Source organism: Bubalus kerabau, chromosome 2, assembly GCF_029407905.1.
Source record: "Bubalus kerabau isolate K-KA32 ecotype Philippines breed swamp buffalo chromosome 2, PCC_UOA_SB_1v2, whole genome shotgun sequence".
NCBI classification, from domain to species: domain Eukaryota; kingdom Metazoa; phylum Chordata; class Mammalia; order Artiodactyla; family Bovidae; genus Bubalus; species Bubalus kerabau.
The window spans coordinates 140,725,370-140,748,368 of NC_073625.1; the positions used below are offsets into that span (position 1 = coordinate 140,725,370).

At 39.1% G+C, this 22,999-nt stretch overlaps 1 protein-coding gene and 1 long non-coding RNA gene across 3 annotated transcripts in view; one reads left to right on the forward strand and one right to left on the reverse strand.

The window, feature by feature from the left end:
- Nucleotides 1–7,200, reverse strand: part of LOC129643876 (uncharacterized) — a 66,313-nt gene extending 59,113 nt beyond the window's left edge. For both annotated transcript variants that reach the window (XR_008710567.1, XR_008710566.1), the window contains exons 1-2: nucleotides 7,015–7,200; nucleotides 3,745–3,843 (exon numbers count right to left, since the gene is read on the reverse strand). This is a non-coding gene — a long non-coding RNA (uncharacterized LOC129643876). The remainder of the gene's footprint in view (nucleotides 1–3,744; nucleotides 3,844–7,014) is intronic.
- The window catches only part of SPATA16 (spermatogenesis associated 16), a 245,846-nt gene that overhangs the window by 121,219 nt on the left and 101,628 nt on the right, over nucleotides 1–22,999 (forward strand).

The window sequence follows — 22,999 nt, forward strand, 5'->3', positions numbered from 1 at the left end:
TGTTAACTCCCCTCTTTCACTTTCATCAAGAGGCTTTTTAGTTCCTCTTCATTTTCTGTGATAAGGGTGGTGTCATCTGCATATCTGAGGGTATTGAATTTCTCCCGAGAATCATGATTCCAGCTATGCTTCTTCCAGCCCAGCATTTCACTTAGGTCACTAGAAAAATTCAGTTCAGTTCAGTTCAGTCACTCAGTCGTGTCCGACTCTTTGTGACCCCATGAATCGCAGCATGCCGGCCTCCATGTCCATCACCAACTCCCAGAGTTTACTCAATCTCATGTCCATCGAGTTGGTGATGCCATCTAACCATCTTATCCTCTTTTGTCCCCTTCTCCTCCTGCCCCCAGTCCCTCCCAGCATCAGTGTCTTTTCCAATGAGTCAACTCTTCGCATGAGGTGGCCAAAGTATTGGAGTTTCAGCATTAGCATCAGTGCTTCCAGTGAACACCCAGGACTGATCTCCTTTAGAATGGACTGGTTGGATCTCCTTGCAGTCCAAGGGACTCTCAAGAGTCTTCTCCAACACCATAGTTCAAAGCATCAATTCTTCGGTGCTCAGCTTTCTTCACAGTCCAACTCACATCCATACACGACAACTGCAAAAGCAATAGCCTTGACTAGAGGGACCTTTGTTGGCAAAGTAATGTCTCTGCTTTTGAATATGCTATCTACTTTGGTCATAACTTTCCTTACAAGGAGTAAGTGTCTTTTAATTTCATGGCTGCAGTCACCATCTGCAGTGATTTTGGAGCCCCCCAAAAATAAAGTCTGACACTTGCCACTGTTTCCCCGTCTATTTACCATGAAGTGGTGGGACCAGATGACATGATCTTAGTTTTCTGAATGTGGAGCTTTAAGCCAACTTTTTCACTCTTCTCTTTCACTTTCATCAAGAGGCTTTTTAGTTCCTCTTCACTTTCTGCCATAAGGGTGGTGTCATCTGCATATCTGAGGTTATTGATATTTCTCCCAGCAATCTTGATTCCAGCTTTGCTTCTTCCAGCCCAGCATTTCTTATGATGTACTCTGCATATAAGTTAAATAAGCAGGGTGACAATATACAGCCTTGAGGTACTTCTTTTCTTATTTGGAACCAGTCTGTTGTTCCATGTCCAGTTCTAACTGTTGCTTCCTGACCTGCATATAGATTTCTCAAGAGGCAGATCAGGTGGTCTGGTATTCCAATCTTTTCAGAATTTTCCACAATTTATTGTGATCCACAGAGTCAAAGGCTTTGGCATAGTCAATAAAGCAGAAATAGATGTTTTTCTGGAACTCTTTTGCTTTTTCGATGATCCAGTGGAGTTGGCAATTTGATCTCTGGTTCCTCAGCCTTTTCTAAAACCAGCTTGAACATCTGGAAGCTCACGGTTCATGTATAGCTGAAGCCTGGCTTGGAGAATTTTGAGCATTACTTTACTAGCGTGTGAGATAAGTGCAATTGAGTGGTAGTTTGAGCATTCTTTGACATTGCCTTTCTTTGGTATTGGAATCAAAACAGACCTTTTCCAGTCCTGTGGCCACTGCTGAGTTTTCCAAATTTGCTGGCATATCGAGTGCAGCACTTTCACAGCATCATTTTTCAGGATTTGAAATAGCTCCACTGGAATTCCATCACCTCCACTAGCTTTGTTCGTAGTGATGCTTTCTAAGGCCCACTTGACTTCACGTTCCAGGATGTCAGGCTCTAGGTGAGCGATCAGACCATCGTTATTATCTTAGTCATGAAGATCTTTTTTGTACAGTTCTTCTGTGTATTCTTGCCACCTCTTCTTAATATCTTCTGCTTCTGTTAGGTCCATACCATTTCTGTCCTTTATTGAGCCCATCTTTGCATGAAATGTTCCCTTGGTATGTCTAGTTTTCTTGAAGAAATCTCTCAATTCAGTACAGTTCAGTCGCTCAGTCGTGGCAGACTCTTTGCGACCACATGAATCTCAGCACGCTAGGCCTCCCTGTCCATCACCAACTCCCAGAGTTCACTCAGACTCACGTCCACCGAGTCGGTGATGCCATCCAGCCATCTCATCCCCTGTCGTCCCCTTCTCCTCCTGCCCCCAATCCCTCTCAGCATCAGAATCTTTTCCAATGAGTCAACTCTTCGCGTGAGGTGGCCAAAGTACTGGAGTTTCAGCTTTAGCATCATTCCTTCCAAAGATATCCCAGGGCTGATCTCCCTAGTCTTTCCCATTCTTTCGTTTTCCTCTACTTCTTTGCACTGATTGCTGAGGAAGGCTTTCTTATCTCTCCTTGCTATTCTTTGGAACTCTGCTTTCAGATGTTTATATCTTTCCTTTTCTCCTTTGCTTTTCACTTATCTTCTTTTCACAGCTATCTGTAAGGCCTCCCCAGACAGCCTTTTTGCTTTTTTGCATTTCTTTTCCATGGGGATGGTCTTGATCCCTGTCTCCTGTACAATGTCACGAACATCTGTCCATAGTTCATCAGGCACTCTATCTATCAGATCTAGGCCCTTAAATCTATTTCTCACTTCCACTGTATAATCATAAGGGATTTGATTTAGGTCATACCTGAATGGTCTAGTGGTTTTCCCTACTTTCTTCAATTTAAGTCTGAATTTGGCAATAAGGAGTTCATGATCTGAGCCACAGTCAGCTCCCAGTCTTGTTTTTGCTGACTGTATAGAGCTTCTCCATCTTTGGCTGCAAAGAACATAATCAATCTGATTTCGGTGTTCACCATCTGGTTATGTCCATGTGTAGAGTCTTCTCTTGTGTTGTTGGAAGAGGGTGTTTGGTATGACCAGTGCATTCTCTTGGCAAAATTCTATTAGCCTTTGCCCTGCTTCATTTCGTATTCCAAGGCCAAATTTGCCTGTTACTCCAGGTGTTTCTTGACTTCCTACTTTTGCATTCCAGTCCCCTATAATGAAAAGGACATCTTTTTTAGGTGTTAGTTCTAAAAGGTCTTGTAGGTCTTCATAGAACCATTCAACTTCAGCTTCTTCAGCATTACTGGTTGGAGCATAGGCTTGGATCACTGTGATATTGAATGGCTTCCCTTGGAAATAAACAGAGATCATTCTGTCGTTTTTGAGATTGCATCCAAGTACTGCATTTCAGACTCTTCTGTTGACCATAATAGCTATTCCATTTCTTCTAAGGTATTCCTGCCCACAGTAGAATATATAATGGTCATCTGAGTTAAATTCACCCATTCCAGTCCATTTTAGTTCGCTGATTCCTAGAATGTCGACGTTCACTCTTGCCATCTCCTGTTTGACCACTTCCAATTTGCCTTGATTCACAGACCTAAGATTCCAGGTTCCTATGCAGTATTGCTCTTTACTCATTGGACCTTGCTTCTATCACCAGTCACATCCACAACTGGGTATTCTTTTTGCTTTGGCTCCATCCCTTCATTCTCTCTGGAGTTATTTCTCCAACGATCTCCAGTAGCATATTGGGCACCTACTGACCTGGGGAGTTCCTCTTTCAGTGTCCTATCATTTTGCCTTTTCATACTCTTCATGGGGTTCTCAAGGCAAGAAATCTGAAGTGGTTTGCCATTCCCTTCTCCAGTGGACCACATTTTGTCAGACCTCTCCACCATGACCCGCCCATCTTGGGTGGCCCCACGGGCATGGCTTAGTTTCACTGAGTTAGACAAGGCTGTGGTCCATGTGATCATATTGACTAGTTTTCCGTGATTATGGTTTCAGTGTGTCTACCCTCTGATGCCCTCTCGCAACACCTACCATCTTACTTGGGTTTCTCTTACCTTGAACGTGGGGTATCTCTTCACAGCTGCTCCAGCAAAGCTCAGCCGCTGCTCCTTACCTTGGACGAGGGGTATCTCCTCACGGCCGCCCCTCCTGACCTTGAACATGAAAATTAAATCCAAAGTAAGCAGAAGAAAAGGTATAATAAAAAAGAGTCAAAATCAGTGAAATTAAAAACAGATAATCATTAGAAAAAAACAACAAACCAAAAAACTGGTTCATTGAAAGGATTAATAAAATCAACAAGCCACTAACTAGACTAAAGAAACTAGGACACTAAGTACACATCAGAAATGAAAGGGGGAGCATCACTGCAGATCCCATAGACATTAAAGGAATATTATGAACAACTCTATATCCACAAATATGAATATTAAATGGAGAAATTCCTTTAAAGATACCATTTGCCAAAATCCATAAAGAAGAGGTGGATGATCTAAAATGGACTCTAGGTATAGTCAATATCAAAGAAACTAAACCAATACTTGATAACCTTCCAGAACAAAACCAACCAGGCACAGGTAGCAGGTTCCCTGGTGGATTCTGCCAAACCCTTATGGAAAGATTTATACCAATTCTCAACAATCTTTTCCAGAAGGTATGACCAGGAAAAATACTTTTAAACTCATCTTATGAAGGAGGCATTACCCTAATTTCAAACTAAAACAAAGACATTGCCAAAAAAAAAAAAAGCTCAAAACAACAAAAACTATAGAATAATCTCTCTCATGAACATAGATGTAAAATCCTCAACCAAATATTAGCAAATTTAATCTAGCAATGTATTAAGAGACTACCATGATCAAATGGGATTTATTCTAAGTATGCAATGATTGCTCTGTATTTGAAAATCAATTAATGTAACCCATCATATCAGCAGGTTAAAAAAATAAAATTACATGATCAATAGATACATAAAAAATCATGTGACAAAATCCAACCTCCACTCATGATAAAAAACTTTCTGTTTTTCTCAGAACACTAGGAATAAAAAGGAACTTCCTCACCTTGATAAATAATACTTATAATAAAAACCTACAGGAAACATATTTGATGAGAAACCTGAAGCTTTTCCACTAAGATCAGGTTTAAGGTAAGGATGTCCCCTTTCACAACTCCTTTTCAACATTAAAATTGAAGTCTAGCTAAGGCAATAAGAAACAAACCAAAAAAAAAAAAATGCAGTTTGGGAAGGAACAAACAAATTTGTCTTTTTCTCAGATAACATGATCACCTGGGTAAAAAAATCTGAAAGAACTGACAAAATCGCCTGCAAGTAATAAGTAGTTATAGCAAGATTTTCAGATACAAGTTGAATATACAAAAGTCAATTGCTTCCTACATACCAGCAATAAATAACTGGAATTTGAATTTTAAAACACATTACCATGTACATTAGCATCCAAAGAAATGAAATATTTGAGTTTATACTCAACAAAATATGTTATACTAACATATTGTTATATACTAACATTTTGTTATACTAACAAAATATGTATGAGTCCTATATGAGGAAAACTATTAAACTTAGATGAAATATACCAAAGAACTAAATAAATGGAGAGACAGTCTATATTCATGGATATAGAGACACAGTATTTTCAAGATGTCAATTCTTCCCTCCTTGATTTACAGATTCATTCCCAGTCAAAATCCCAGCAAATTATTTTAGCGATATCAACAAACTAACCCTAGGGTTTATATAGAGAGACAAAAAATCCAGAATATCCAACTCAGTCTTAAAAGAGAAGAGCAAAGCTGGAGGACTAACACTATCCAACTTCAAGATTTACTATAAAGCCATAGTAATCAAGACACTGTGGTATTAGGGTAAAAAAGAGACAAATAGATAAATGAAACAGAACAGAGAACCCAGAATAGACCCACATAAAAATAGTCAACTAATCTCTGACAAAGTAGCTAATCAACAGGATAGAGCAAAGAGAGTCTTTTCTATAAATGGTGTTGAAACAACTGGACACACACACACACACACACACAAATACAGACACAGACCTTACACCATAAACAAAAAAATAAACTCAGAATGGATAATAGACCTTGGTGTAAAACACAAAACTATAAAATTCCTACAAGATAATGACCAATGTTGCTACAATGGTAGATTAATGTCACTAACTATTTGTCAAAACCCATAAAATATACTTGGATAGTAAGGAGATCAAACCAGTCAGTCCTAAAGGAAATCAATCCTGAATGCTGAAGTTGAAGCTGCAAAACTTTGGCCACCTGATGCAAAGAGATGACTCATTGGAAAAGACCCTGATGCTGGGAAAGACTGATGGTAGGAGAAGGGGTGACAGAGGATGATATGTTTGTATGGCATCACAAACTCAATGGAGACAAGTCTGAGTAAATTCTGGAGATAGTGAAAAACAGGGAAGCCTAGTGTGCTGCAGTCCGTGGAATCACAAAGAGCTGGACATGACTTAGTGACTGAAACAATAAGATATACAACACCATGAGTGGACTATAATATAAACTATGGACTTTGAATGATAATAACATGCCCTTGTAGTTCACATGTGGATCATGTGGTGTTGTGTTGTTGATGGTGGGGTAAAGTATGAGTTTGTAGGGAAAGGGACTATATGGGGTATCTCTATACTTCTCAGTTTTGCTGTGACCCTAAAGCTGATTTTATAAAATAAAGTTTATTAATTAAAAGAAAAAATTTTAATTTACATAACTTTTTAAAAGATCCTCTAATGAATATAACGTTAGTAGGCAAACTTTTGAGAAGAAATATGATATTGGCATAGACTTAAAATATCTCCCCCCAATATCTCTCAATTGAAAAGGAAAACCTAGTAACTTTCTGGTGAAGAAAAACAGCTGGTTTTTCTACCTTAATCAAATTATCAAGATTAGTATCATCAGTAATAAAACATCAACATTGTACCCCCTGATTGGATGAAATGAGAAAAAACATTACTTCTATAGTATATTTGCTTAAATGCTTATAATTTCACTCTGATCTTGAGGAAACATCAAACAAACTCAGTTTGGGACACATTCTATATAATAACCAGTCATTCCTCATTAAAAGGGTCAAGGCCATGAAAGAAAAGGCAAGAGAGAAAACATCAAAGGAAGCACAACTAAATGTGTTGTGGGATCCTTGACTGAATCCTGGAGCAGAAAAAGAGCATGAAGGAAAAAAAAAAACAAAACCAAAACTGGTGAAAGTTGGAAAAGTCTAGAATTCAGTTGGGCTTTCCTGGTGGTTCAGATGGTAATGACTTTACCTGAAATGCAGGAGACCTGGGTTCAACCCCTGGGTCAGGAAGATCCACTGGTGAAGGGAATGGTAATCCATTCCAGTATTCTTGCCTGGAGAATTCCATGGACAGAGCAGCCTGGCAGGCTACAGACCATGGAGTTGCAGAGTCAGACACGACTGAGCAACTAACTACATAGTTCAGTTAACAGCAACGTGCCAATATTAATTCCCTGGTTTTATTTCTTGTATTACCGTTATGTAAGTTGTTAAAAGTAGAGGAAGCTAAGGGAAACTGGTTGGAAGCATATATGTTAACTCTCTGTTCTATTTTTGCAATCTTTCTGTAAATTTTGAATTCTTTCAAAAAAAAAAATTAAACACCTGTTTGTTATTGTTTGTTTTCGGTTTCTCTTGTTTAAGAGCATCAGCTGTTCTGGGTAGGGTTTCTCTGATCATCTCATCCACCATATTCCCAAATTTGAAAGCCAAGACTTAACATTTTAAAGACATATTTATCATCTTTCTCTCCCAAGTCTATTTTGGGATATCCTTTGCCTGCTATAATTTAAGAACACGTTCTTTTTCTACATTTTATATCTCCTACAGAATCCATCTTAATTTTAGCTTCTGAAGCTTATTCTGCTATTCTTTTATACTTTATTCACCTGAATCACAGAATCAGGTGCTAACTTCATTAGACTTGGGGTTAAGACAGTCAGGACCGGCAATTCAGTTTGATTACTTAAGCCTATGTTGGCCTTAGCAAGCCCCTTAGCCCCTATGAATAAAGATAATAATGATGCTAGTACCTGGACTTATATCTCTAAAATTATGAGAACCAGCTTTCTCTTTTCCTCTGGATTCCCTGACATCATTTTCTCTGCATTTTTTCCCACTTCTCTAATTTTTCCCTCCCAACCTCTTATTCCTCAGCCTACTACTTAAAAACCAGTCTTTTCAAAGGTTTCATTCCCCTTTACTCTTTTTTTTTAAATGTGCATTTTCTTTTCCTTGGACATTAACTCCCATTCTGGGCTTCAACAAATCAATTTACTAATGACTCCAAAATTCATGCCTACTTTCTTAGATCTTGCTCCCAGCCTTCACATTTATATATTCAAGCACCTTCTGGTTATCCCCATTTGGCTGTATCATAAGTGTTTCAATCAAAACATGTTCTAAACTGAACTTTTTATTGCTCTCAGAAATTTAACTCTCCAGTATCTTTATTGTTGAACATAAGGGACTGCTTAATTAAAGAGTGAAAATACCCACAGAATACAATGCAACCATTTTAATTAATGAACAGATAAATATTTACTAATGTGGAAAATACTGTCACCATATTGTTCATTTTTAAAAGCAAGATAAAAAACAATATGTGTAATATGCTTTATTTACAGAACAAATCTGAACACATCTCTCTCCAGACTAATTACTTTAAATGACACTCTATAAGCCACAAAATAAATCCTGACAAAAAATTGAAAGGTCTTATAATGAAAGCCCTATTTCTCTCTCTAGATACCTCTACACACACACACACACACACTTTTCAGTACTGAAATATGACCCAAGAACAGTATGCTATTTCATTCATATGCATATTTGCATACTCCATCTCAGAATAGTTTTTCTCTCTGGTAACCGCTGAAGCCTTCATTGGGTCCAACTCCCTGGGAAGGTTTCTTTGATACCATTTTCTCCAAATAGGATTAATTATTTTTCTGTACTATTTTTGTGCCTTGTCTTTATAGCTACTAGTGCATCAGTTCAGTTCAGTCACTGAGTCGTGTCTAACTCTTTGTGACCCCATGGACTGCAGCACGCCAGGCTTCCCTGTCCATCACCAACTCCCAAAGCTTACTCAAACTCACATCCATCGAGTCAGTGATGCCATCCAACCATCTCATCCTCTGTCATCCCTTTCTCCTCTCACCTTCAATCTTTCCCAGCATCAGGGTCTTTTCCAATGAGTCAGTTGGTCACATCAGGTGGCCAAAATATTGGAGCTTCAGCTTTAGCATCAGTCCTTCCAATGAACATTCAGGAGTGATTTCCTTTAGGATTGACTGGTTGGATTTCCTTGCAGTCCAAGGGATCTCAAGAGTCTTCTCCAACACCACAGTTCAAAAGCATCAGTTATTTGGCACAAGCTTTCTTTATACTCCTGCTCTCACATCCATACATGACTACTAGAAAAACCATAGCTTTGACTAGATGGACCTTTGTTGGCAAAGTAATGTCTCTGCTTTTTAATATTCCGTCTAGGTTGGTCATAGCTTTTCTTCCAAGGAGCAACCGTCCTTTAATTTCATGGCTGCAGTCACCATAGGCAGTAATTTTGGAGCCCGAGAAAATAAAGTCTGTCAGTGTTTCCATTGTTTCCCCATCTATTTGTCATGATGGGACCCGATTCTGTGATCTCAGTTTTCTGAATGTTGAGATTTAAGCCAACATTTTCACTCTCCTCTTTCACTTTCATCAAGAGGCTCTTTAGTTCTTCACTTTCTGCCATAAGGGTGGTGTCATCTGCATATCTGAGGTTACTGATATTTCTCCTGGCAATCTTAATTCCAGTTTATGCTTCATCCAGACCAGCATTTCACATGATGTACCCTGAATATAAGTTAAATAAGCAGGGTGACAATATACAGCCTTGACATACTCCTTTCCCAATTTGGAACCAATCTGTTGTTCCATGTCCAGTTTTAACTGTTGCTTCCTGACCTGCATATAGGTTTCTCAAGAGGCAGATCTGGTGGTCTGGTATTCCCATCTCTTTAAGAATTTTCCACAGTTTGTTACGATCCACACAATCAAAGGCTTTAGCATAGTCAATGAAGCAGAAGTAGATGTTTTTCTGGAATTCTCTTGCTTTTCTTATGATCCAACGGATGTTGACAATTTGATATCTGGTTCCTCTGCCTTTTCTAAATCCAGCTAGAACATCTGGAAGTTCACGTTTCATGTACTGTTGAAGCCTGGCTTGGTTTTGAGGATTTTGAGCATTACTTTGTTAGCATGTGAGATATGTGCAATTGTGTGGTAGTTTGAACATTCTTTGGCATTGCCTTTCTTTGGGACTGGAATGAAAACAGACCTTTTCCAGTCCTGTGGCCACTGTTGAGTTTTCCAAATTTGCTGGCATATTGAGTGAAGCACTTTCACAGCATCATCTTTTAGGATTTGAAATAGCTCAACTGGAATTCCATCACCTCCACCAGCTTTATTCATAGTGATGCTTCCTAAGGCCCACTTGACTTCTCATTCCAGGATGTCTGGCTCTAGGTGAGTGATCACACCATCGTGATTATCTGGGTCATGAACCTCTTTTTTGTACAGTTCTTCTGTGTATTCTTGCCACCTCTTCTTAATATCTTCTGCTTCTGTTAGGTCCATTCCATTTCTGTCCTTTTGTGCCCATCTTTGCATGAAACATTCCCTTGGTATCTTTAATTTTCTTGAAGAGATCTCTAGTCTTTTCCATTCTATTGTTTTCCTCTATTTCTTTGCACTGATCACTGAGGAAGGCTTTCTTATCCCTCCTTGCTATTCTTTGGAACTCTGCATTCAAATGGATATATCTTTCCTTTTCTCCTTTGCCTTTCACTTCTCTTCTAGGTCATTTGTAAGGCCTCCTCAGACAACCATTTTGCCTTTTTGCATTCTTTTTCTTGCGGATGATCTTGATCACTGCCTCCTGTGCAATGTCAGGAACCTCTGTCCATAGTTCTTCAGGCACTCTATCAGATCTAATCCCTTGAATCTATTTGTCACTAGTGCATAGTCTTTGTCATAACTATTTCCTTAAATGTCAGTTCATCTTAAATGATCATGGGCTTCTTGAAGATGGAGAACTGTCCAATTCACCTTTTGTACCTTCTTTACCCATCCTCATGACTCAATCACATTAGTCGCAATGTAAATACTTGTGAAACTGAAATTAGAATGCACATGAAAGTACATAGAAAATCACAAATAGAATGCTCTGAAATTAAAACATGGTATTACTGCTAAATTCATACTGTAACAGCTGACATTTTAATCAGATGACAAAGAACAAATTCTTCCAAAGAGGGCTTCTTACTTAGATCAGCAAAATTTAGGTGTCCACATCTTGAACCTAATAGTAAAGTATGTAAGATCCCTTTAGACCACATGTCTATATATAAAAATACAGAATAAAAGAGAGGCACTATCTTCCAAAACTTTATAAAATGCAACAAAATAATTTACTGGGAAATATTTGACCCAGACTCTCTAATGAAAACTTTATGGTTTTTACTCTACCCTCTTACATTTCTTGAGTTTCCCCAAGCCTTATCAACCTTTGAACACAAATCAAATCATAACAATAGTAGCAACTCAGTATACTGGCTTATATACCCACCTGCCTAAGACTTTCTCTCTCCCACAACTTACTTGGGATTCTTGTGAACTGACTCACATGCACTCCAGAAAAAGGATACAGTGGAAGACTGATATGAAGAGGTGAGTTTTTAAAGTCATTATCTAAGACCAAAAAAAAGAAAAAAGAGGCAAAGTCAAATATCCTTAAAAGCCTATGTGTATCACCCATTATTAGACAAATGCAAATCAAAACTACAATGAGATATCACCTCATACCAGACAGAATGTCTATAATCAAAAATCCACAAACAACAAGTGCTGGAGAGGGTGTGGAGAAAAGGGAACCCTCCTGCCTTGCTGGTAGGAATGTAAACTGATACAGTCACTATGGAAGACAGTATAGAGATTGCTTAAAATACTAGGAATAAAACCACCATACAACCCAGCAATTTCACTTCTAGGCATATACCCTGAAGAAACTGAAACTTAAAAAGCCACATTTACCTCAGTGTTCACTGCAGCACTATTTACAATAGCTAAGACACAGAAGCAACCTAGATTATTGACAGATGAATGGATAAAGAAGCTGTGGTACATATATACCATGGAATACTACTCAGCCATAAAAAGGAATGCATTTGAGTCAGTTCTAATGAGGTGGATGAACCTAGAGCCTATTATATTGAGTGAAGTAAGTCAGAAAGAGAAAAACAAATATTGTATATTAACACATATATATGGAATCTAGAAGGCTGGTACTGATGACCCTCTTCACAGAGCAGCAGTGGAGATGCAGACATAGAGAACAGACAAATGAACAAGGGTGGGGGAGAAGAAGGAGAGGGTGAGATGAATGGAGAGAGTAAAATGGAAGCATATACACGAACATATGTGAATAGATAGCCAATGGGAATTTGCTGTATGACTCAGGGAACTCAAACTGGGGCTCTGTAATAACCTAGAGGGGTGGCAATGGGCAGGATGTGGGAGGGAGATTCAAGAGGGAGGAGACATATGTATACCTATGGTTAATTCATGTTGATATATGACAGAAATCAAATCATTATTGTAAAGCAATAATAAATTTAAAATAAATATTTTTTTAAAGTCTATGTGTATTGTCCACTATCATCATGGTTTTGCATATATAACATATATACAAATATGCTCAAAAAATGTAATGTTTATTATAATGCTCAGTATATAATCCCAAAGAGATAATATATTCAGAAATCATCTCTCAAGGATATCTCTGCTTGGAATACTTCAACAAATTAATGAAGATTCTATTTTGTTGGCCCTTCTTGTTCATCCTCATCATTCCATTACCTTCCATAGTTGACTTTATGAGTCCATCTTACTCTTCCTTAGCTTTTATCTAAATTTTTCCTGTAAGGCCTGGAGTATAGCCCAGTTGCCTGGCAGATGTTTGATTTCTTTGCCATTGATCAAGGAAACCCTTAAATCTTTCTCACATTTCTAAAATAGGTTTCAAACTTTCAGTGATTTGAAAGTGTGCTGATTTGACGGACTCCTTTCACTGCCTGTGGGCTTAAGCTTATTAAGTAAAATGGCAAGCTCACACTGGGCACTATTTAATCTCCATCTTCTGTTTTATCTTTTGATCAATATTTTGAAATCCAGCTAGGTTAAATGCATGCATAATGTGACCTTGCTATTACTTGCTTTCATATCAGTCTTGAGTCTCTGGACTCCTCAACAAGGAACTGGGAACAAGTTCCAACCCCAAGAGTTAAAGGAACTCTCTCTCTGCTGGCATAATGTGAATACCTCTTCAGTCAGTTCAGTCACTCTGTTGTGTCCAATTCTTATGACTACTGGAAAACCATAGGTTTGACTAGATGGATCTTTGTTGGCAAAGTAATGTCTCTGCTTTTTACTATGCTGTCTAGGTTGGTCATAGCTTTTCTTCCAAGGAGCAAGCATCTTTTAATTTCATGGCTGCAGACACCATCTGCAGTGATTTTGGAGCCCAAGAAAATAAAGTCTGTCACTGTTGCCATTGTTTCCCCATCTATTTCCCATGAAGTGCTGGGACCGGACACTATGATCTTAGTTTTTTGAATGTTGAGTTTTAAGCCAGCTTTTTCACTCTCCTCTTGCACTTTTATCAAGAGGCTCTTTAGTTCTTCGCTTTCTGCCATAAGGGTGGTGTCATCTGTATATCTGAGGTTATTGTTATTTCTCCCAGCAATCTTGATTCCAGCTTGTGCTTCAGTGCTTCATCCAGCCTGGCATTTCACATATAAGTATAAGAACACTTCCTTAGGGATCCCAAAACACTCTTTTCCTAGGTTGTTGTGTTCTAATTGTAATTGCTCACAAGAGTATCTTTGAGTCATGGATCTCTTTAACAGTTGATTTCTGTGAAAGATTTTGCTTTCCTTAAATAAATTCTGCAAAGTCCTGACCATGACTAGATCCCTGCCTCTCCTGCACAAATGACTGCACTGTCTCTTCAGGGATGCAAGCCCAAACGCTTTGATGAGTAGAGTCCTTTCTTGAAATAGGAAGAGCTGAAATGGAAGCCATTTATACAGGGCCTTGAGACTTCCTGCATCTCACCTTTTGATCATCCCCAGGGGCTTCCTTTCCTTTACCATGCAAAGTGTGGTTTAGCAGGTGGCGCTACCGGTAAAGAACCCACCTGCCAGTGCAGGAGATGTAAGAGACACCAGTTTGGTCCCTCAGTCTGGAAGGTCTCCTGGTTGAGGGCATGGCAACCCACTCTAGTATTCTTGCCTAGATAATCCAGTGGACAGAGGAGCCTGGCAGGCTACAGTTCATGGGGTCACAAAGAGTTGGGCATGACTGAAGCGACATGGCACATGTGTAGCAGCAGCTCAGAAGTTCATTAACAGGCTTACTAGTTATTCTCTTCTACCCAGAACCAAGTAGATTATATGAGTGCAATACAGAGCAGGGTTTCTGCTTCAATCACTATGAATATTAGAAACCATGGTTCTTGTAGAACCACCAGAGCCCTCTCTCCTCCCTGCCCACCTAGACACTGCCTAGAGCACACCTTCCTTCAAGGCATACACTTATCCTCTTTAGGTTTTCATGAAATTTAAAATTTTAAGATGTTTTGCTGCATTCTATTCTTCTGTGAACTGGTATGATTTGTTTCTCCATGCCTATGAAACTGTTTCTTTCCTTAAAAACAACTTACATGAAAATATGCTTACCAGCTTTTATTGCTTTCTGAAATTATTTATTTATATTTTAATTTATAAATATGCTACTGTTACTTAATGCCCATGGGCACATTTGCAAAACTAAAAACATAACTTAAAAAATAAGATAAATATCATGCAACATGTGGTTTAGAATAAAAAAGAGAGCATTGTCTCTGCCTCTGTTAAACCCCTGTCATGCAAACATCTAAAAAGAACAAATAGATAGTATACTATGCCTCCAAAGAAATGTCAGTGTTTCCTCAAATCAATACCATGAACCAGTTCAAGGGTGCAGAACTTCTCCTACAAGTGTCAGGGTGATTACTTTGAAAACTCAACATTCACAGTGCTAGAACCTAGACTAAAAATAAATAAATTAATTAAAGTCTTCCATCTGCCGTGCGCTTGCTGCTACCTGGGGAGCTGGCCAAGCACGCCGTGCCCGAGGGCACTAAGGCTGTCACCAAGTATACCAGCTCCATGTAAATATAATATGCCTTGCCTCTGTTAACGGAGAAGGCAATGGTACCCCACTCCAGTACTCTTGCCTGGAAAATCCTATGGACGGAGGGCCTGGTGGGCTGTATTCCATGGGGTCGCTAAGAGTCGGACACGACTGAGCGACTTAACTAACTTTCCATGTATTCTACCCCGCAAAGCTTAATAATACAAATACTACTTGTAAATGACACGTACACCAGTGCTCAATAAAGAAACAGTTGTTTGCTTTCAACATGCGTATCATTTTAATTCCCAACTCTTTTGCTTTCCTTGTATTATTCACCATTCCTGGAATCTCTCTCTCTTTTTCCTTCATCCTTGCTTGTGTTTTCTATCTAAGGAAACACTGATAGAAATTTTACTTTATGTTACTGTAGATGTTTGTGTGTGTTGGATAATTTGCAAAGTAGTGAAAAATACACCTCAATGTTTATTTGCCAGCCTTTCTGATTCCACTGTATAAATTAAAAGCTATGAAATAAGCATTTGGAAAGCATAATTTTGCATAAATCAAAGTTTCTATGGATTATATCTCCTAATAAATTCTATAAAGAAGTCATACAGAAAGTTATCTGAAGATAAATACATATAGCTCTAAGCAAATATACATCTAATAGGAAAAAATGCATGTACATGCATTTTTCCATAGAATCCTAAGTTAAGGAAAAAGTTAAAATTTAGTAGGAATCTATTTGCAGGCTACTATGTAATCAGCTATACCTGAAAGAAAGAATAGAACAAGTTGAAAATGAGATTCTTTTCCTTGAAGGGCTTACAATTCTGCTAGAGATAAGGTAAACAATCCTCTCTGCTGCTGCTGCTGCTGCTGCTAAGTCGCTTCAGTCGTGTCCAACTCCGTGAGACCCCATGGACGGCAGCCCACCAGGCTCCCCTGACCCTGGGATTCCCCAGGCAAGAACACTGGAGTGGGTTGCCATTTCCTTCTCCTCTCTACAGAGTATTAAACAGGTATATTTAACCATGGAGAGTGGTATGCAGTAATGCATCCATGCTCTAAAACATTTCCTTGAGAGAATGGGAGACCTTATCATTTATCCTCTAAATTATGAAAATTTTAATAGTTAAAGGGGCCCTATTAATTACCCTAGAACAACAGGCATAGACTAGGACTGTCTTAGAAAAATCTAGGTGTACAGTCACCCTAAGCATGGAGTCAAGAATGTGGGCATCACAGGGCTGACCACTGTTGAGGTTTCCTCTTGAGCAAGCATACTGCTTCCAAGATGTTTATTCATCAAGGCAGCCTAAAGTGTAGAGGAGGATGAAGGACAAGAGACCTAGAAGGGGTGGAGACCACTTTGTTTTCTTTCTCTACTCTCTTCCTTCTATTATTTCTCTTTTGAATAGCCTAGTTCTTATGTATCTGTGGTTGGTAGTCATACATGTTTTGGCCAGGATTTTTCAAACTTTTCCAGCTACCCAGACATAAACTCTGTGATCAGCATCTTTGTGTATACTTCCTGCCTCATGCCACCCATCACCGACCACAGTGCCTTTCACAGATCAAGCTCTCAATAGCTTTTGTTTGAATGAATGAGTGGACAAACGAGGCAATAGCTAGGCCTACAGACAGGAGAACAGAGCTTACAGATAACAACTATTTCTATCCTCCTCTACCTGCAGAGGAACATCCAAAGGAGCAAGCAAATATCCTAGCATATGTGCCATTGTTGGCTTCCCCAATGCACATTTTGTTTTGAAGGAATAGATTACGAACTATTTAATATAATTCAGTAGAAAATTTGGTTTCACACGTAGAATCCCATTTGTACTTCAACAGCATGTCTGTGCCTCCCTTCGTTTAACAAAATCATTAGCAAATATTCATTGATCACGTACTATGTGCCAGTCACTGTTTTAGATGCTTAGAGATACAGCAAAGAGCAAGCTTTCAGAAGTCTCTGTCCTTGTGGATATCTCAGTCCATTCATCTAATAATCACATAGCAAGTCTTTGGTGAATTCATAATGATGAATGAGATGTGATCTCTGCCCTCCACAAAATTGTACTGTACCAGACATACCTTTGAAGAATGCCAATAGCTAGTTCACAAGAGAGAGTTAAAGCTCTAAGAGAAGCAAAATCTAATGACAGGCTGGAAGACAAGAATATTTGAATGCAATAAGGGTTAAAGCAGGCTTCAAGAGGAGAGTGGCATTCTCACTTTAAGCTCACGTAACTATACTACCTATATTAGTTATAAGGTTCTCTAAGTTTTTCAAGTACAGGAAAAAACTTTAATAATAATAGAAAATTAATACACTTTTGAAGCAGTCTCAATAAGCCTGTGTGGGTATAAGCTCTTCAGTGAAGGAAGCAATAGCTATTTTATTTTCCTAAATACCAGTGTTAGTGCCTGGGCATAATAATAATCTGCAAATTGAGTGCATATCAGGCACTGCTTGATGTGTGTCACATATAATAATTATGTAATCCTCCTGACAATCCTGTGAGGTTGGCAACTATTAATATATGCATGGTAACGTGAGGAAACTGAGGCACAAAGAGGCTAAGTCACTTGTCCAAAGTCATACAGAGAACAGATGGCAGAGTTGAGATTCAAGCAAAGGCAGTCTAGCTCCTATAACTTTGTTATCTGTATTGCTTCTCTCTTAACCTGATGAAAATAATTTCTTCAAAGTTATTAATGAATGATAATCCTTCATCTTCAGAAAAGACACAAATATACAATACCATTTAAAACTGCAACCTAGAGAAGTGACTAATATGTCATTTTGGGCCCTTTAAGTCATTGAGGGAAACATTTTAGGGGTAGATTTTTTTCATGCCTCATAAATTATCTGCTTATTGCTAGATGTACTGTTGCCTTGAAAAAATTATCTGTTTAAATGAAGAAAGGTACTGAGAAAGGCAGAAACTGAATGCTATAGTACAGACCTGAGGCCAGGGGAAAGTGGGTTTTCATTGTCGGGGAGGGGGTTTGGTGACCAAAATACCCACAGAATATAGTGAAAAGAAAGAAGAGAGGCATGGACTATTTAAAGGGTCTAGAAAAGTGCAGAAAGCATATCTGAATACATCATAATTTTGCTTAATATCTACCCTGAATACATATCATGCATGAAAATCAGCAAATGCTTATATGTTACTTGTACAGCCTTCTGCTATCCTTGGAAGAGTGCATCAGTCTTCCACTAATGAGCTGTTAACACTTGGAGAACAGATTCTTTACTGTATCTTGGTGAGATTATCACAAATAAGTTTTGTTGGTGGTGGTGTTTTGTTTAGTTCTTCTACTTAGATTAAGTGGAGAATGCTACACATAAAATTGTTTTAAAGATCTGTTCTCCTTGGGTCACAAGTGTCCCATGCAACAATTTTGACTATATTAACATAAAGATGTTCCACAGCTATAAGCTATTTCTCTCCCAGCTCTACATTTGACTCATTCTCACTTTTCACACCAATCCTAGCCTTTCAGTACAGGAAACAAGCTTGCCCGAGTTGGGATCATTTGATTCAACTTGCAACCTTCACCATCACCACACTCACCTTCCGGTTGACAACACTAATATAAATAACAATGGTATCGCCTTAAAATGTGTAGGTTTCATTTCATAGATTTCAAATAATTTTACATATATTATTCCTTTTACAAATACACATGCCCTTCCAGAATATAGGTATTATTAAAATCTTCATTCTAGAAATGGTCCATAGAATTTTAAGAAGACTTGGTTTGAGTGATTTGCCCGAGGTCAAGCATGTTCTAAAACAGTAAGAGGCATGAGCCCGTGGCCTGGTCCAGCCTCCACATAGGACCACACAAACAACATTTCCCCCTATCCTGTTCTCTCTTACTATAGGTGCTTAGGTTATTACACCCCAGGGGTCCTTTTCCAAGACATACATACTCTTCCAGCAATGAGCAGTTTTCTTTTGGCTCATATTTTCTGTTTCATTTTTGAGCCAAAAAATTATCCTGCTCAACACCAGTAAGAAAAAAAAAAATGCTCTTGATAATGTAGTCTCAACCATGAAATGTTAAGTAAAAGAAAATCTAAAAGAATTGAAAGCCTTTTCCATCAACCTTAAAAGTGCCTCTGATTCTTCACAAGCATCTCTGAGCAGTTCCCAGCCCCTTTCCCTTTTGTGGGAAGTGAATGAGGGTGTCTGGGTTGTCAAAGTAACTGGCAAGCACTACTGCATGTAGAATGGGGTTCCCAGAGCTGCTAACTAGCAATGCACACGACAGTCCCACACAACATGAGATGCAACTGCCTGCCAAAAATTGACAAGAGTAACCACTGTTGAGAACCACTGAATGTGGGACCTGCTTCTACTCAGTTAAACATTCAGAAGTATTAATTATCTTTATTCTCTTAGTTGGTTTCATTTTATTAATAAACTATTATAAAACTGTAGAAATGCCTATTATTTCAGTAAAGTGTAGTTTAGATGGCAATCTGTAAGCTACCTTCAAAACCTCACCACATTGAGTATACAATGGAATACTACTCAGCCATAAAAAGGAATGAAGTTGGATCATTTGTAGAGATGGATGGACCTAGAGGCTGTCATGCAGAGTCAAGTAAGTCAGAAAGAGAAAACAATGACCGCATATTAACACATATAGGTAGAATCTAGAAAAATGGTACAGATGAGCCTATTTGCAGGTTAGGAACAGAGATATAGGTGTAGAGAATGGGCCTGTGGACACGGGGGGAGGGGAAGGGATTAATTGGGAGATTGGGATCTACATATATACACTCTATGTATAAAATGGCTAGCTAGTGCGAACTTGTGATATTGCAGGAAGCCCAGTGTAGCACTCACACCAGAGGGGTGAGATGGAGGCTGAGTGAGAGGGAGGTCCAAGAGGGAAGGGATATATGTATATGTATAGCTGATTCACTTCACTTAGAGCAAAAACTAACACATCATAAAGCCACTATGGCCCAATTTTTAAAAATTAAAAAAAAAATTTTTCACCAGAGTGTGTGTATGTTTTGGTCCTATTGGAAAATTGATTCCAAGCTCCAAAGAACCAGCTTACCATACTGGAGCTTGCCTATGTCAGCAAATCACTCTTTATCTTACTCTCCCGCTCTTGTCCTGTAGGTCCCAGGCACTTGAGAAATGCGTAGCTGAGTTTATGAGGTGTGGTTCAGTGACAAAGTACAATAAATATGAAGATGGTTTATCAGGCTGTATAATCTCTGTACATCTGGGATTTCTTTTTTCCTACCCAAAGAGAGATTAAGAGATAGCATGGCAAGCTGTAAGACTTTTTCCTGACTCTTAAAGAGTTTTACCAGACAGTTCTGGCTACTTTTGCTGTAAGCTGTTCTGCTGTGAATGAATTTATTTTCTCCTCTGTATCCTCTTCTTTCCAACTGCTTTACATTTTATATTAGCTCTAGAAACTGCTGGCGTGAACTATTGAAAGCAAAATTAGACTCAGAATTGTCTGTTTTTGTACAGCCAGACTCTCCTGTAGATATTTTGTCCCTTTTCAGAAAGACCTAAGATGACATTCTTTGGGTTTTTTTTTTTTTTCCCGTAATCTTTCCACTAGAAGCTGGATAAAACTTTATGATCCTGTTCTAGATTAGAGAAAAAGATGTTCTGGATTTTTACACATACAGAAAGGAGAGGGTGCCCTCTGCTGGTGAATGTTCCGAGGACAGGGACTCAATTCTTGGTCATGGGAGAGCAGTGGTTGGGGAGCAGACCAGATTACAGGCAGGAGCATACCCAGAGGAATACGTCAAAAGGAAATCTTCAACAATAAGTACCAACTACGCAAGCTTCTCGGGTTTATCAGGCTCCATAAACACTCTTCAGATAGTCAGGGCAGTACATTATTTAATTTGATGCTGCTCTGTGACATATGCAGAGTACATCATGAGAAACGCTGGGCTGGAGGAAGCACAAGCTGGAATCAAGATTGAGGGGAGAAATATCAATAACCTCAGATATGCAGATGACACCACCCTTATGGAAGAAAGTGAAGAGGAACTAAAGAGCCTCTTGAGGAAAGTGAGAGAGGAGACTGAAAAAGTTGGCTTAAAGCTTAACGTTCAGAAAACTAAGATCACGGCATCTGGTCCCATCACTTCATGGCAAATAAATGGGGAAACCATGGAAACAGTGGCTGACTTTATTTTTCTGGGCTCCAAAATCACTACAGATGGTGATTGCAGCCATGAAATTAAAAGACGCTTGCTCCTTGGAAGGAAAGTTATGACCAACCTAGACAGCATATTAAAAAGCAGAGATATTACTTTGCCAACAAAGATCCATCTAGTCAAGGCTATGGTTTTTCCAGTGGTCATGTATGGATGTGAGAGTTGGACTATAAAGAAAGCTGAGCGCTGAAGAATTGATGCTTTTGAACTGTGGTGTTGGAGAAGACTCTTGAGAGTCCCTTGGACTGCAAGGAGATCCAACCAGTCCATGCTAAAGGAGATCAGTCCTGGATGTTCATTGGAAGGACTGATGTTGAAGCTGAAACTCCAGTACTTTGGCCACCTGATGTGGAGAGCTGACTCATTGGAAAAAATCCTGATGCTGGGAAAGATTGAGGGCAGGAGGAGAAGGGGATGACAGAGGATGAGATGGTTGGATGGCATCACCGACACAATGGACATGGGTTTGGGTGGACTCCGGGAGATGATGATGGACAGGGAGACTTGGCGTGCTGCGGTTCATAGGGTCACAAAGAGTCGGACATGACTGAACGACTGGACTGGACCGAACTGTGACACTAGTCAGTCTCTACTCTAGAGGTATACTGCTGCTGCTGCTGCTGCGTCGCTTCAGTCGTGTTCGACTCTGCGTGACCCTGTTGGTTTCAGGCTAAACCTGTTACAGTATTATTATTAATGATTTCCTTGAGACTCAGATATTAGTTCATTCATCTAGAAAAGGAAAACATTCACTTTTAGGTTTTTCTTTTCTCAGAAGAATAGTAGGAAACATCTTAATAATAGGAAACACCTCCTCACAAGAGTAGAAGGTAATGTTTTTAAACATCCCTAGTGTCTGATACGGGGTCACCCCAGGACCTGGAATATGACCATATTTAAGGACTCAAATGCCTTCATATATGCCTTTGTCTTTTGACTTTGTCCTTAGGAATGGTGCCAAAGTCTAACTTTCTATTAGCCTACAGTCACTGCCTAGTTTAAGCTCATCCATTATCTCTCAGGAGAATTCCAACAATGACTTCCCACTTGCAAGCTTCCCACCTCCAAATGCATCCTCTAAAGAGCTGCCAAAGGCAGCTTCCCTGGTGGTCCAGTGGTTAAGGCTCCACATTTCCACTGCAGGGGCACAGGTTTGGTTCGATCCCTGGTTGGGGAACTAAGATCCCACATGCCTCACAGTGTGGTGCAAAAAATTTTTCTTTTTAATTTTAAAAACAGTTGCCAAGGTTCTCTCTGTAAACCACAGAACTTCCCATGCCATTTAATACTTTAAAACCTGTAGGATAAAACTCAAGCTCCTTCATGCCTTCTCCCTGCTTTCCTTACCTGCTCTAAACCTTCTCTAAACCTCCTTGGCAAGAAAGTCCTAATGGGGTTTCCCACTCTTCCTTCTACTTCCAAGCTCTGCATCTATGTTCCAACTGTACCCTCTGCCCTGAATTCCCTTCTCAGTCTTATTCTCGCTTTGCTTGACTAATAACCTGCTCAACATTTTAAGTTGGACCAGGTTCTCATCTTCTGTAGGCCTCTTTCCCTGAATACACCAACCATCTCAGCTGCATGTGCATATATCAACTATCCCACTTTACTTGTTGAGATAGAATTATCTTCATGCATGTTTGACTCCCCACTAGACCTTGATGATAGGCATTAGCTTTTTCATCTCAGAATCTCCATCTTTGTGGAATGAATGAATTCACAAAGTATACACACTTGAGTCTGATAAAAGCATGTACTACAAATCCATATGGCTCTAACAGGA